This window comes from Primulina tabacum, chromosome 2, assembly GCF_025594145.1.
Source record: "Primulina tabacum isolate GXHZ01 chromosome 2, ASM2559414v2, whole genome shotgun sequence".
Lineage (NCBI taxonomy): Eukaryota > Viridiplantae > Streptophyta > Magnoliopsida > Lamiales > Gesneriaceae > Primulina > Primulina tabacum.
This window is the reverse complement of record NC_134551.1, coordinates 40,514,883-40,528,548: the sequence shown is the minus strand read 5'-3', so window position 1 is coordinate 40,528,548 and position 13,666 is coordinate 40,514,883.

Below are 13,666 nucleotides of genomic sequence, written 5' to 3'. Positions count from 1 at the left end.
TGGGTCACTTGCTTTGAAACATATCTCTACGCAAAATGATGATGACGCAAGCATGTTTATGAAAAAGTTTCAGATTGATGGCACGTCTAAGTTTATGTTATCACGTTCAAGTTTAAGTATGTACGTTCTACTTTAAAGATGCATATGGTTTATGTATTACTTATTACTTCCAGTTTATACATGTTGAGTCTTTAGACTCACTAGACTTGATCGATGCAGGTGAAGACGAGTATGAGGAGACGAGGGGTGGAGACCAATGAGCCGGCTCGGACTGCGCAGGAGGCTAAACCCGATGACCGCCTATGTTTTATGAACTTTATACATGTTTTAAATATTCTGATTTTCATGATATTGTTTACGATGTTTAAACGTTCATCTTTTTGCAAACTTCGATTGTAATTGTGTAAGGCCCGAGAAATTTATCCTGTTAATCAAAAATGATTTGGCGATAATTATTATAGCGTCATTCATAATGGAGAGGTGTTTAAAGACGGAAAGGATCAGACCGGGAGAGCCGAAAGAAGATTTGACATTTTGTGCAAGAAAAGTCCCCGCGCACATGCGCGACATGTATGGGCGCACATGCGCGAGGAAGACAGAACCATGCGCGCACATGCGTGGCTTGAATGTGCGCACATGCGCGGAACGTCCAGAGAGTTCGGCGCACATGCGCGGCGGAAGGCGCGCATATGCGCGAGTGAAGGATGTGCGAGACAGAACATCTCGCGCATATGCGCGAGAAGATAAATGCGGAAGGTGCCGGGCCGAACCTCTGGCGCATATGCGCGGCTTTGTGAGCGCATATGCGCGCGGCATGCAGAATGGAAAAATGCCACTTGGTCTGTAGTATGCAACGTGTGTATATATATATATTTAAGAAACAAGCATTCATCCGTAAGAATGAAGGAAGGAAAAGTCGAGAGAATCTTAAGGAAGCTCCAAGTTCCTTACGTGTGAAATTTGAGCAGTTACGCAAAATCCGCCCGTCCGATTTTAGATCCGACTTCAGTACTGTATTTCTATCAACGCAGGCTACAACTGGACTGTAAGTTTTGTTACATTTAGACATGATTTGGATTTATGATATTGTCAGAATTGAATATGAATCAGATATGGTGTTTCTGCTACAGTAGACATTGTATAATTGAAGTCAGATTAAAGAATAGACTGTTTATACAATTGTTATGATTTTCGAAAGATATTGATTGGGATTTGATATCAGAGTTGTGTTGTTACTGATTTTAAGTGTACCGATATTGAGATTATGAATTGTACAGACACTGATTATGAATTCTTATATTATATATGTGATGTTGAGATTGACGGGGATATCGAGATCGTATTGTTATGCCGTTGAAACATCAGTTGATTTAGAGTGATCAGATTCAGTAATGATTTTGATGATATCGTTGATATGAATTAGATTGTACCTTGTTCAGATATGGATCAGATTATATACTGATTTGAGTATTGATCAGAACAGGTTTTGAATCGAATTATATACTGATATTGTATTTATGTGATTGTCATTGCCAGACTGGGTATGGACAGATTGGAATACAAGACTTCGTCTTCGTCAGACCGGGAAGACAAAGGTATAATTCATGTTTTATTTGGGGAAGACACAACTCAAATGAGATTCAATTTGAGTTTCCCAACAAAATCACATACTTGTTCTGTTTGTACTTTATATTGATTTATATATTATGTACTGAGATAGGAGTGTCATTGGTAGATACGCCAATTTTCTAAACGTTCGGTGATATCGATGCTTCGGATCAGATTCACTCCGATTGTAGATTTCGATACAGACCAGACCGAAGTTTAGGAATAAGATGTAACACCACCCCGATTGGGAGAGTAGGTGAGAGACCTGTTACATCTTATTCACACCGGGATCCCTAGACTTAGATACGAGTCAAGTTAAAGAGTAAGAGTCAGATTGTTTTATCTGTATTCACTAATGTGTCATAATTACTGATTATGTGTTATGATTTGTATTAAACGGCATGACATGCATGTATACATGTTTTATACTGGGACTTATTCTCGCCGGAGTATCCGGCTGTTGTCTTGTTTTGTATGTGTGCATGAAAACAGGTGGGGTAGGATCGGGGTCAAGAAGATGATGAGAGAAAATGAGTTAGAGTGGTGATTCCGGACTTATTGTAGACTTGGTTTAATATTTGAAATTTAGTAGTTGAACCTTAGACTAGTTTGAATAAGTGTTGTACATTATTGTACTTTTATACTGAGATGTATATTAGTTAAATTCCATTACGTTCCGCACTTACATTTTTAAAAAGAAAAAAATTTTAGACCCTGTTTATCTTAATTGATAATTAAATCCCAAAGATGATTAAGAAGATGATTAGCGTCCGGATCCCCACAAATTGTTTTTATTTCATATACTTTTAGACCAGCATATTAATTTAACGCATTTTGAAGGTTTATTATTCATTTAAGAAAATTTTTATTTTTCTGCAAAATTTCAAATAGTTTAAAAGTACGGTACGTTACAATATAACCCTGACCAAGCTAGGCCATAACGTAGTATTAGTACCCAAACAAAGCAACAACACTTAAACCTAAAGCTCCTAAAAATCCCGACCAGCTCCTAGGCGCCTGCAATGTGGCGCTACACCGCAGGTTAAGTGCCTCTCTAGTGCTCTGCCTTAGCCTGATGGCATGTCGAACATTCAGACACAAAACACAAAATATCTCGCTTCATGCATGGCCACTAATGCAAGGTGTTAGGATCAGTTTGAAGGATCAAAGAATTTCGAAGGGGGTTGAATAAAAGCTTTAAGATTTTTGACTTTTTTTTGATAATGGTGAATCTGATTCCAATTATTTTGTTGTCGATATAGTCAGTTAACTAATATAAGTGCGGAAATAAACCAACTGATAGATTGAATACTTAACGAATAATTGAAAGAAAGAACACAAAGATTTTATGAATGTTCGGAGGCTTAAAATGCTCCTACGTCACCCCTTCTATCACAAGGATATGTTTTCAACTAAAAGACTTTGATTAATTACAAAAGCTGTAATAACCCACTTCAGTTTTGACTTATACACTGTCAAACTGAAACTCTTAGTTCTCTTTACAATTTATCAATATAAAACTGATTTTTCTTTTCTTAGGACAACTGATCTTAGAAGATCAAATACAACAATGTAATGTGCTAGTGCTTTAGCTCAGATGATAGCGTGAAAGCTATGAAATATCTCTGTTAAGTGTGAGCTTTTCTGTAACTTGTATGCTTGAATTCAAAGTGAAACGACCTCGAATTTCATTTTTAACTAATAACTCGAAAATTAATACATAAAGCTACTTAACATTTTCATAAATCATAATAAATTAACATTTAAATATCAAGTGCATAAAATAAATCATAAATCATCGACAAACAAAAACTTTTAAATCGACCTTTAAAAAGATCAACTAACAATAAAATAAAGCATAAAAATATCTCTAATAAAATCATTAACATAATCTTTAAATCATTAATCTATCTAGCTAGTACGGAAACATAAAGACCCTCAGTTGTGTACTGCTGCACTCGATCCACTCAATTCGTCAGCGTCGCCCATAAAATCATCAAATCCTGCATCATACAAACCTAGTGAGTCTAAAGACTCAGCACGTTCTAAACATGGATAGCAAATAAAATATATACAATCACATGCATTAAAAATCATACTTTTATTTAAAATCGCTTTTAAACGTAAATAAATCATTTAAAATTATTTAAGCATAATTAAATCATAAATCTTAAAATCATTTAAAAATAACTTTAAGAATAAATAAATCCTTTAAAAATCATTTAAAAATAGCTTTTGAGCACCAATAAATCATATATCATAAAATCATTAAAATCGTAAAACTTTCAATCATATATCATTTTTTTGTGAAGTTTGATATTTGAAAGTGACTAGCTTTTATCCTCCGGTCGACTGATCAGTTTTCAGCTCCACATGACCCATGGGGGTGGGCACTAGGCTCCACCATGGAAATAGGATCGTCGGGCTCCCTCGGGGGCTTTCTCCCATAGACGGGCTCCTCTGGCGCTTTGTTCCATAAATGAGCTCCCTCTACGTCTTCTCCCATAAATGGGGTCCCTCTGGAGCCTTTTCCCCTCACGACATCCCCACAAAATTGTAAGTTCACCGTCCTCACATGAACGGATTCCCCACAAATCATATATCATATGTCACAGTCAATTCTCATCCATCAAAATATTTTTCTTTTCTTTTAAAATCATAAAATAACATACTTTTCAAAAATAGCATTTTAAATAGTACAAAATTGCACAGCTTTACCATAAATCATGAAATAACATATTATCATCAGAATCATCATTTTATATCATAAAATATCATTTAACATGCATTATGATCCTTCGAGATGCTGCCAAGCTTTTATGTAATTTCTCAGTGTAAAATTACCGTTTTGCCCATAGAAGTAAAAATTCTCGATTCTAAATTTTTCTCGCTTTTAATGACATGGGCTTATTATAAATAATTATTTAAGCTTAAATATAATTTTTCATAATTTTATAAAGCTTAAAACTAGAAGTTTCAATTAATTTTTTAATTAACATTTCGTGATGCTTTTAAATCCCGGATAATTTCAAAACGCCATATTTTGATCCCAAATTTTAAACATAACATTTTTATTACTTATTCTACCCATGTGAGACATGAACCACATCCATGGACCCATGGTTCCAATTTTATTCCTTTAATTCGGAATATTGACCCATGATCGAACACACCGAGCCATCTCACTATTTACTCGAGCCACGGTCGAGCCACCTTGAGCCAAACTCGAGCCAACCCACCTAGGCACCCTACTGAGCAAGCCCAGCCCTTAGCCCCAGCTCGCTCAAACTCGCCTGGACAGAGACCCAAACCTGCGCACAAGAGGCTTCACGCTCAAGCCGAGCCACCACCGAGCCCACCTGACCCTAACCATACCTGGACTACGCCCAGCCCAGACCCCTGGACCAATGTACGAGCCACCAGAACAGCAGCAGCCGTGCGCCCCCTCTCCAAACGCGATGGAGTCTTCTTCTCGCGTGGAACTCCTCCCCTGAGCCACCACCGAGCCAGAGGCTCACTGACCCTCCCTGGACCATCCTAATGTACCGAACAGACCCACCATAAGCCCAACCACATCCCTGAACCCCTGCAGCGAACCACCTGAAAGCAAGAACAAGTTGCCCACCTCTCCTTGGTTACCTCACGTTTTCTTGAGCCCGCGGCCAACCCAGCCGCACCAGCCCCTGGCCCAACCCATGCCCATCACCCTTGGACCCTGATGGACCTACCTGAGCCACCCAGCCCCAGAAGCAAGCCCCCTTGGCCGTTGCTGCACTCCACAAGCGCGCGAGGAGTCCTTGCTCTAAAGGACTCCTCCTAGGCTGCAACCAAGAAATCCTAGCCATGCTAGGACTCTTCCTGACCTTGACCCAAGTCTATCCCAGACCCCAACCCTTGCTATGGCCAAGCCTTGAGCCCACATGCAAACCATCGAGCCCCATGAATGCTCATGCACAATAATTGCACATAGACCCCTTGTTTCTTCTCCTTGTTGTTCCCAAGATTTACAGATTCTTTTCTCTTAAATTTTTATCATTTTTGTGCATATTTCATTCATATTTTATCATATATTGGCAGTGTGTTCATTGGGTTCATAACGTTCTTAATATAAACATAAAATCGTCTCGTTTTTGAAAATATACGATCTAATGTAAAAATATTCAGACTCCTATTTTATTCATGCATAAACAATTAAATCAAGCATATTATGATTTTTATGATGTTTAAAAGAGTTTAAAAAACGTGCCTTTACGTTTATAACGCTCGAATTTTCAATTGTCGGCGAGAAAGGACGAACGGGCCAACGAATAGCTCAAGCTTTTCTTCCTTCCTATTTTTAAAAAATATTGTGTGTGTTTGTGGTGTGATTTACGGCTGCTGATGGTGATGAATTAGGGTGAATAAAGACTAGGTTTAGTTATTTATAGATTTAATTGTATACTAATGAGATTTGGTTTTGGGCTTGCAAGCTTAAGGATAATTGGGCCTACTTAAATTAATTAAATTGTGCTCAATAACACTTAATTAATAAAATAATAAAAGTTTATAAAATAAGTTTTCATAAATAATATGTTTGATCTTTTAAAACTTCTTGTTTGCCCAAAACCGGCTTCCCAAGAAAAATCGAGCTCGACTCGTAAAATAATTCGAACTCCTACATTTTCAGAAAAATTAAATCATTTTTAATCATATTAGGAAGCCTTGCCATTATTTAAATAAAAATACATATTCTTGTCTTGGTCGTCCCCGGTCTCTTTTGCCCTGTCTATTATCGAATATTCGAGTAAATTCTTTAATTTCATGTAATCATGTCATATTATCATCTAGTTATGCAATCATGCATTTAATCATATAATAAATATCATGCAAGCATTTGAAAGTAATTAAATAAAAGAATTAAGCAATTAAAATAATTTGCATCCATGCGGTTTACGTAGGTTGGTTTTTCGGACGTTACTTACACGAAGTTCACTCTGAATAATTGTGCGAAAGGTTCTTGTCTCGGCTGAACTCCTTGGCTATTTATAGACTTTGCTTCCAACGGTAAAATTGAATGCATTAATTAATACTTAACCATTGATTTGTCCTTTCTGAATATGTCAATATTCTTCTGACAATAGTACACTGTGGCATTTTGCTAAGCGGCGCTCTTTCTGATAGTCGCAGTCTGCTGCATACGATTTGTGATTGGTAGCTGCGCTTTAACTATTGACATGTCAAACTGATTGTCAGTTGACTATATAGCCGATCAGTTAAACTAACTGTATGACTGATCAGTTCCAACTGATGGTTCAGTTAACTTTACAGATTCTGTTAGCTTCAATAAGTTCGATTGCCTGCGATTATTTAACTCATTAATTATCAGTTTGGGTAACTTCATTTTGAGTAGTTTCAGTTCGAATTAATTCAGTTTAACCGATCAGTTCGGCAATCTTCAAAAGCTTTATTTTTCAAACTCCGAAATTCTGATTCTAACACAAAGACTGCAAATCCATGTACATCTTCGTACTCCCTAGATGAATAGAATATGGGGTACTGTGAGCTTCCTTCATAATGTCATCTCTCAGAGTGTCTCCACTAGGAACCCACAATTGGTCATGATATCATACTATGCCATCCTCGACAGAATACAATCTCAGACCCTTGGACTCATCTCTCAGTCTCCACTTCTGTAACTACTCATCAGAAAATTGGCTTGCTCGAACCCTGTCTCTCAGTGTCGACTGAACTGTCAAGGTAGAATGATTAGGATCATCGCCCCTAGCAAAACGCTGCAAGCTCGAATATCCGAATCTCTGCCTGCAATGGTCTCTAAACTGACAACTGAGCTATCACTGCATTCTTCCTACTCAAATCATCTACGACCACATTAGCCTTCCGTGGTGGTAGCTAATGTCGCAGTCATAATCCTTAACCAGCTCTAATCATCTATGTTGCCTCATATTAAGCTCTTTCTGGGTGAAGAAGTGAAACGTCGACTACTTTTTAACTTTAAAATCCTACTAATTTTTTTTAACAACACTTGCAATTTAAAATACTCAACATTTCCAAAATCCAAAAATTAATTTTACATTTAAAAATCTTAAGTGCATAAAATCCCTAAGTCGTCAATTAACAAAAATCATACGTCAACATTTAACATGATCAAAACTAAACTTCCAAATAAAACATAAAAATCGCTAAATAATTCATTCTCAAAATCTTTATTTCAGAACTTCAACTATCAAGCTAATGTGGAAAATAAAGTCCCTCGGAGTGTACTGCCGTACTCGATCCACTATTAAAATTCGAATTTGATGTGGGATGATAATTGTTATTATGTATGGCCCTCATCAGTGGGTATAAACTGTGTTTTGGCCTTGCCCCTTAGAGGACTAACATATTTGGGACAATTTGACCATAGAAAAAGGAGATGAGTAATATTGTTGTGTTTGTTATGATCTGCTCTGAATTTTCTGATAATCTTTGTCTCTTAATTCGAATTTGATTCGGTTCTATGATAAGTCAATGAAATAAGTTTTGAAAGTATCTTAAAAGATTATTTAAAATTATGTCTATATGTATTTGTGAAAATCGATCGGCCCCCACTTGCTGAGTGTTTCACAAAACACTCACCCCTTACATCTCTCACGAGATAAGAATGAGGAGCAAATGAATGAGGAGGAACATGAGGCATTCAGGGATGGTGATCGAATGAAAAGAACAAGAATCAAGAATTTACATTTTCCTTTTGTATTTCGCTTCCGCAATTCTGATGTAATTTTTATTATGTTGTCATTGTAAAGACAATGTTTTGATTTATGAAAAAGACTGGTTTTTGGTCATTTGCTACGAGGCTTAATTGTTTTCAATGTAATTGTTAAACAATTAAGTGATGTCACCAATGCCTCGGTCTTGGGGTGTGGCACATGCAATTAGACCTTCAATCATATATTATGTATCATTTAAGCATTTAAAATCAATTAGATAAAGTAATTAAATAATTTACATCATTTGCATGCATGCGGTTTACATGGGTTAACTTTTGGACGTTACAAGAAGTACTTCAAACTTTTATGAGATGTGAAAATTTTGCACTTCTCCCAAATAAGAAGTGCCTCCAGATTTTAAGTGCAAAAACTACTGCTGCAAGCTCGAGGTCATGAGTAGGATAGTTCTTCTCATGTACATTCAAATGTCTGGACGTATAGTCTATAACTCTGTCATGATGCATCAGAACTACATCCAAACCAAGCTTCGAAGCATCTGTGTATAGTACATGCTCTCCTTTTCTTGATGACATCGCTAGAACTGGCGCTGAAATCAAAGCTTTCTTCAACTTCTCAAAGCTCTCCTGGCACTCTGATCCCCAAATGAACAACACATTCTTCTTCGTCAAGGCGAACATGGGTACCACAATAGCCGAGAAGCCCTGAATAAAATTCCTGTAGTACCCAGCTAGACCCAAGAAACTACGGATCTCTGTCACACTCTTAGGTACTGGCCAATCTCTGACTGCCTCGACCTTGCTGGGATCAAACTCAACTCCATCTCTGGAAATAATGTGGCCTAAGAACGCTACTCTCTCGAGCCAGAACTCGCACTTACTGAACTTTACATATAACTGTCTGTCTTTCAATGTTTGTAGTGCTGTTTTCAAGTGTTGACTATGCTCCTCCATGGTCTTCGAGTAGATTAGTATATCATCTATAAAGACTACGACAAAGTGATCCAAATATGGCTGAAATACACGATTACTGAGAGCCATGAAGATCGCTGGTGTGTTAGTCAAACCCAAAAGGCATCACCATAAACTCGTAGTGCCCATATCGAGTACTGAAAGCCGTCTTGTGAACATCTGCCTCTCTCACTTTCAGCTGCTGATATCTTGAACGAAGATCTATCATTGAAAACACCGAAGCACCCTGCAGCTGATCAAACAAGTCTTCGATTCTAGGCAGTGGATACTTATTCTTGGTGGTGACCATGTTTAGCTCTCTATAATCAATGCAGAGTCACATACTGCCGTCCTTCTTCTTCACAAAAAATACCGGTGCATCCCAAGGAGAAAATCTCGGGTGAATAAAACCATTGTCAAGAGAATCTTGAATCTAATCTTTCAGTTCTTTCATCTTCGCAGGTGCTAGACAATATGATTCCTCTGAAATCGGCACTGTACCTGGCATCAACTCAATAGAGAAATCCACCTCTCTGTCTGGTGGAATGCCAGAAACATCCTCATGAAAGACGCTAGGAAAGTCTCTGAAAACCTCGAAATCCTCTAGTCTCTGACCGACTACCTCTGATACTGACACAATGCTCACTAGACATGCTTTGCAGCCTCTCTGTATAAGTTTACTCGCACAAATACATGAGATAATGTGCAACATCTGCTTGTTCCTTGATGCCTCAAAAACAAAAGACTTCTCGGTGTATTGTCGAAAAAACACCGACCTTTGCCGAAAATCTATCGAGACTCCATTCGAAGCTAGCCAATCCATGCATACATAAAATTTCAGAAATTACATTTCGGTCCCTATGTTTCTCGAATTTATCCAATTTACACCCCAAAATTTTAAATTATTGCATAAAGACCATTAATAAATATCGGCTTTCCTCCTTTCGGGCCCTAAATTTTTGGCCCTGAAGTTTACAAAATTATTGAAACAGTCCCTGTAATTCTCGGATTTATACATTCAAGTTTTTAAAATTTTGGTTAGTTACAATTCTACCCTTAGAATTCTTAACTTACTTCAATTCAAAACTTCAACAAAATAAAGTTCGCTTTTCATGCCAAAATTTCACAAAAATTCAATGTCATTCCTCACATCCATCTAATTAGAACGTGCAACCTATTTTCTCCTGTGTTCTTGGTTCCTAAAGCACTTTTACTATCCAACTTAACATTTCATGCAAATCAAGCAATATAAAAATGTTAAGCGAATATGTTATCAGTGATCAATGTCCTGTTTGGCTCCGCTTCTGCTTTCTCGACATGCATTACATAGGACCCTGCCAGTAGTGGGTCCTTTGTTCCTTGTACAATCAGCAGCCTCGTGAGCCTCTTGTTTGCAGATGAAGCACTTAAATGTTCTCCACATACATTTACTGTAATGGAAACGGTTGCATTGTTTGCATGGCTATCTTTACTCTTGTTTTGGGGCACTTGTGATCTGAGGAGTCTTTTGCTGCCATGACTTCTTAAACTGACCTTGGGGCTTCTGCTGCCCCTGATTCTAGGAGGCCATGTGAACTGATTCTCGTGGGCTGTGAACTCTATTGAGCTTGTGCCTCTTCCTCTGCATCACTACATCGATGTCTCTCAATGATTACTCTGCCTGATAGGCGCAAGCAGTGTCTGCCTCTTAATCCCTGGGCCTCATCAGCATAACATCTCTACGAATAGTGGGCCTTAGGCCATCCATGAAATGTCTCAGCTTCTCCGCAGCGTCTCTCGCAATAAGGGGCACAAAGTGACATCCCCTATCAAACTTCCAGATGAACTCTGCAACATATGATTCCCCCTGTCGGATACTCATGAACTCTCTAGTCAGACGTCCCCCTGATGTCTGCAGTGAAATATTTGCCATAAAACATGTCCTTGAACTGATTCTAGGTGATGGTAGCTAGATTAACTCCATGCTCTGCTCCTTCCCACCACAGAGCCGCATCGTCTCGCAGCATATAGGTGGCACATCGGACCTGTCAGCGTCCCCCATGTTCAGATATCAAAAGTGCAGCTCTAGGGACCTGATCAAACCTTCAGCCACAAATGGTTCAGTGGTGCCACTGAACTCCTTCGGATTCAGCCTCCTGAACTGCTCATACATGTCCTGATGATGCCTAGGAGCCTGCTGGGCTTGCTCCATCAATAAAGCTATACCCTCTAAAACTCGAGTAGCGGGATCCCCTTGTAGTGGTGGTGGTGGTGGAGAGCCTCTGCCCTCTCCAGGATTACCATCCTACCTGTCAGTGCTAGGAGCTCGTCTGAAAGACATAATATCTGAATGCAGTCCAAATTTTAAATGTAACCAACATGCAATTCAATATAGCCTTTAAATCTTTTAAATTCAAAACATATAATCATATCGACATGTACTGAAATGCGTAAATCATATAAACATGTAGGTGATAACATACGAAAACGTTTTAAAACATTTAAAGCATGTAAACTTACAAACCTGAGACTTGACGATTGAGTTTCTGATGCTGGCGGTGTCACAACCCTCTACAAGAACCTTGCTCTGATACCAACTGAAACATCTACTACTAAACTACTGAATTTTTTTTTAAAATAATTATTTTTGCTTAACCGAATATATATATATATATCAAACTATACACTAAAATGAATCCAAATCCTGTATAAAATAGACTGCAGTTCAAATCTTGAAAGTGTGACCAACATAAACATTTACTATTTAAAATAAAACATCAACATATTACTAAAAATCTACCAATCCTCAAAGCATAAAAATCATGAACGTTTTGAAATACTGTTTTAACCATAACCCTCATAAAATCATAATTTGCGGAAGTATCGAAAGGTCATCTAGCTTCTCGTGCGCTACCAGCTCAGTCCACTCAGTTCTCAACACTTCCAGTCTCCTCAACAACATGCTCACCAGCATCAATTACACCTAGTGAGGCTAAAGACTCAACACACCTGAACCGTATAACAAAGTACATATACATATCAAGCAGCAGTAAAAAGTATTATAATTAAAATAGCTTTCTTGATCTTCAAAAGCATGAAATAAACATAAACATATTCCTATTCGAATCATGTCATCATATACATATTCGTTTTCCTTTATTGAATTGAGATCATTAGTTGTGACTTTCGTATCAGATATTGGTCGATGAATCCATCTATGTATAACTATGTTACTAGGCGGCGGAGACATCAGTGACGCTCTCACCCGTCAACTGAGCCTTGGACTTACATGTTTCGTGTTCGTGTTCGTATTCCTATTTGTCACAACCAAGTCACCTCCCTTCAAATATGTCATCATCTTCATCACTTATAAAATTTCATGCATATACATACATTTTCTTGAAAACAAGTATGTAACGTATTTTCAGCGTTTTTCATAAAATTCCATATTCATATAAAATAAAAATTTTAAACTTGCATTTTTAGTTATCGGGGCACTGCCAGGACTGCAAACTCAAATCATGTGCAAAATGACCAATTTTGTCACTGAAACCCCAATTTGACCATTTTACCCCTGGACCTTAAATCTTCGACCCGAATCCATCCAAACTTATTAAAACACCCTAAAACATACTTATAATAATTTATCGGACATAAATTCAAGTCCATGCATTAAATTCTATAATTCGTTTTAAAACTTGGACCGGAGTCCCGATTTTAACCCGAATCAGCTCGAAAATCAACCAAACGTTCCCAAACTTAAACCATGAATTAATGAAACCTAACCATGTCCAGACCATACATGACCCTCAAAACCCTAGAAAGCTCTAGAATTTCTGTATCAAAAGAAAGAAAAATCGAAACTATAACTCCAAGCCAAGCCCATATCTCGAACCTAGCCCAAACAACGCCAGACAAGCCACTGACTTGACTGAACCCTCCTTGATTGATCTAACCATGGTCCCCAGCCCCATGCACTCGGACGTGCATGGTTCATCGAAACAAGCCAAATACGAACCACAACCATACCTAGCTTCCTCGATCCGCCCCTAGACCACGACCAAATATACACGAGCCACCCCGGGCTACATCTGCCTTGAACCGCTGCTCCCATCCTATCACTCGATCAATCCAGAACCGAACCAAAACCAAGAAGTCTGATCGGCCACCTACAATGACTCGTTCTAGATCTGATGTTTTAACCTATACACTCTCTGAACCTCCTGTAGATCGTCCCATAACCATCAAAACCTGGCAGCCCCTTTATCCATGATAAAAACGTGAGAAGCATGACAAAGAATCCCATATTTCTCATGTAAAAACCATAAAAAATCAATTCATATTAGTAGATCTATTAGTTATCATGAAAAATCATTCAATCTATATATATATATATGATGTGATCGATGAGAAAGAGGAAGA